The sequence below is a fragment of the Canis lupus genome, chromosome 38, assembly GCF_011100685.1.
Source record: "Canis lupus familiaris isolate Mischka breed German Shepherd chromosome 38, alternate assembly UU_Cfam_GSD_1.0, whole genome shotgun sequence".
NCBI lineage: Eukaryota > Metazoa > Chordata > Mammalia > Carnivora > Canidae > Canis > Canis lupus.
Genome location: NC_049259.1, coordinates 23,012,337 through 23,016,299, shown reverse-complemented (window position 1 = coordinate 23,016,299; position 3,963 = coordinate 23,012,337).

The window sequence follows — 3,963 nt, the reverse complement described above, 5'->3', positions numbered from 1 at the left end:
TGAGTCACAGTCGCCAAAAGGAGGCAGCGACCCAAGTGCCCATTGGCCGACAGACAAAATGTGGTCCATCCGTGCAACGGGATAGTGTTCAGCCTTGAAGAGGGAGGACGTTCTGACACCTGCTACAACACGGACGAGCCTCGAGGACTCGTGCTCAGTGAAGCAAGCCAGACGCAGAATGACCGCTGTTGTAGGATCCCCCCCAGGTGAGGTCCCGGGAGGAGCCCGATGCCTTGGATGGAAAGCAGATTCGAGGCTGCAGGGGAGAGGGGCGGGGGTGATGGGCCTTCCTGTTTAAGGGGTGCAGAGCGCTAGTTTGGGATGATGAAGCGGCGCTGGAGGCTCAGGGTGGGGAGGGCTGCGGGTCAGTGTGCAGGTGCATCGTGCCGCACAACCACACGCGTAAAAATGGTCAAAGTGGTTAAACTTCATGTCACAGATATTTCGCCACGATGTCAAACAAAAAGCACCTCCAGCTAAGGAAAAAAAGAAAAGGAAAAGAATCTGGGTTTCTAGGTCTCTAGCCAGAGCCAGGCTGTGACCAAGTGTATCTCCAGGTCTTCCAGTGTGAAACAGTCCTGTACGTGCATCCCCTCTCTGGAGCAGAGGAGCCACACGGGGGACCCCCAGGCACCCCCCCCCCTGCCCTGGTGGGCTGCACTCATGTGCTTCCCTGCCTGGCGAGGCCTGCCGCAAGCTCGCCATGTCGGGACCCCACAGCCGAGGCCTGGCCGCCCTTCTCCGCACTGCTGCTCACGCTGCTGGCTCCAAGTCAGGCCGATCATCCACTGACCACCTGAAGTCCTGGTGCTGCCAGTATGGGACCAGAAGGCCGAGTGCAGGGCTCTCCATGAGACCCAGGTGTGGGCTGCTCACCTGGGGAAGGCGGATGCTGCTCATGAGGCTGTTGTCTCTTGGTTCCAAGCGTGCCCTTTCCTGCCTGTTTTGCGGGGCCAGTGCGCAACTCTGCAACTTGTTTCTCCTCTGCCGGCTTCGGTTCTGCCTGCAGGGACGCCGGGCAGAGGCTGGGGGGCAGGAGGAAGGAGCACAGCTTTTCTCCAGGCCTGCTCCCCCTGGCACAAAGACCCGGCCACCAGCGTCCTGCAAGCCACCAGGACCAGCCTGGTGCTACCCCCGGGGGACCGGCACAGCCTGGCAGCCCTGAGCCCCCAGCTCTGAGCCCTGAGCCCCAAACCCCGAGCCCCAGAGCCCTGAGCCTGGCTCAGCAGGCCCTCCTGGACGGACACGGCTTGTCCACGTGGGGCATTCCTGGGAGGTGAAGAGCAGCTTCTTCTCCGAGCTCACAGCCTGGTCACCCTAACCTCAGCCTCAGGGGCAGCTGCTTCCGGCACCTGTCACCCTTGTACCTCACTACCTCCTGTTTGTTTGCCTTTTGAATCCTCCGATGACTATTTAACCCATTTCTTAAATCTTTTCCACTAGAATGCTTATTGTGGTTGTTGGTTTGGACCCTGATTACGATGGGGGGGTTAAGGTCGGTGGCATAGAGACCCTTAGAGTGACCCTCCCGACTTCCACCCCCTGGTTCACAGGCCCTCTAGGGGGTCCCCTTGAGCATGGGGGGGACCTGTGACCTGCTTCCAACCATAGAACACAACAGGGCAAAGGTGAAGGAATTTCGCAGATATGATGAAGACCCCAGGGCATTTGACTTGAAGTCAATAAAAAGAGAGGCTGTCTAGGGTGGGCCTGACTTAATCAGGTGAAAGCCCTTAAGAGAAGGACTGGGCCCTTCCTGCGGTCAGAGGGATCTCCTTGCTGACCTGATGAAGCAAGAGCCATTGGGAGAAAGTTTACGCCTCAAGGAACCAAGAACAGCCTCCAGCTGACATTGAGGAAAGCACAGGGGCTCTCTGTCCTATGACCACAGGGAATGGACACTGCCAACACCCTGGATGAGCTCAGTACCAGATTTGCCCCCAGTTGAACCTCCGGATGAAAACACGGCCCAGCCAAAGCCTGGATTGCAGTCTGGGGAGACCCCAGCAGTGGGCTGTGCTAAACCACGCCCAGGCTCCTCACTCTTGGCAACTGTGAATTAGCAAATGTGTGTGTTTTTCAAGTTGCTATATGTGTGTGGCAATTTGTTACACAGCAATAGAAAAAAGAGAAAGAAAGAAAGAAAGAAAGAAAGAAAGAAAGAAAGAAAGAGAAAGAAAGAAAGAAGAAAGAAAGAAAGAAAGACAAGAAAGAAAGAAAGAAAGACAAGAAAGAAAGAAAGAAAGAAAGAAAGAAAGAAAGAAAGAAAGAGAAGAAAAATGAATGCGTCTGTAGACTCGTATGAGGCAGATGAAGCGAGTGTACCCGGAACATCCCTTCAGAAAGCCGACGTGAGACCTAGGGTTTTCCTGCTCTAGACTGGAGCTTATGGAACCAGTTGAAGTAAGGTGGCTTTCATTCAGGGACCATGTGGTTCAAAAATACATGTGTTTTCCAACAGCACAATCACTGGGCAAACCGAGATACTCACACAGGAAAGCTGAGGTTAATGACGCAAGCAGATCGTGTGTCCTCTCACCCCTTCCCGGCGCTGACGACACTGAGCGGGGACCAGGTGCAAGCTCCCTGCCCATGCAAAGCGCTCTCTGGCTCAGTACATACTTGGGTTTGCCCGTTAAACAAGTATATCGTATGATTCTCCTTTATTTGAGCTCCTGTGCCTGCATTTTTAAAGGAAGAAGACATTCGTAATGAATCTTGGAGAAGCCTCTTTCATAATTTAAGGCACCTCGTTTAGCCGGGACCATACGAAGCCTGCCCGTGATCCATTAGTGAGAGAAATGGGAACAGTGTCCCAGGAGGTGGCCACAGCAGAGCACGAATATTTGAGGACCAGGGCAGGTCCCCCACCTCCACTCAGCCCAGAAATAATTAGGGAAAAGCGACAAATGGCGTGTCTGTCACAAAAACGATCTGTAACTCAGGGCAGAGATCTCTGAGCGTCTCCCGGAGCGGCGCCGGGCTGCTGCCTGTCGACTGGGTCACTTCACAATACTTGAGAAGCTAACGCGAAGCTCTTCATCCAATAAATCACCTATTAGCAGGTGGAGCACACAGCCCTGAAGGTCGCATTCACGGCCTGAGACGCTCGGACCCGCTCTGAGTCTGACCCGGCGACCTCAGCGTAAGACTTCATGAAACTGCGTATCTTTATCTACTTCTTGCAAGCTCTTTGAACCAGTTTGAACACCCCGGGCGTGACCCCGGGGTCCTGGGATCGAGTCCCACATTGGGTTCCCCACAGAGAGCCTGCTTCTCCCTCGGCCTGTGTCTCTGCCTCTCTCTCTGTCTCTCTCTCTCTGTCATGAATCAATAAATACAATCTTAAAAAAAAAGAAAAAGAAACCAGGGATTTCCACAAGGCCGCCCCACAACCGGGTCCCGTAATTTGCTGGAAAACCTTCAGGACCCAGGGAAATTCTGTATTTGCGATTAGAATTTATTAAGGTTCAGTTGATGAGACAAGAGGCCGTCAGACCGAGGTAGCTCTAACTCCCGGGCCGCCTAGGGAGCACACCCGCACCTAACCTCCAGGTTAGGGAAGCGCAGGTGGCACAGGGCCAACGGGGCGTGGGGCTACAGCCCCCCATTTCCTCCCTGGCTTCCACGCCTTCCCTGTGCCGCTTCAGCAGAGGCTCCTCAATCACACCGACCCAACGTTTGCTCAAATAAACTCTCCAAAGTCTGGATACGCTTCAGATTCTTTTTTATCGTAAAGCTCATAAGTGAACAGCCAGAGGAAGTGGTCCGGAGGGCAAGGTCCGGAGGAGTCCCGCCAGCCTAAGCCTCTGTCCCCATGATTGCCCGGCGCCACCCGCCCAGCCCCGGTGTGTTTGCCAACTCGGAAGCTCCCCAGGTCCCACACTGCACTGTTTTATGGAGGTTGTGCTACACACATGGGTGTCTCTGGCCAGTCATTGGCCATCGGTAATTGATTCTATC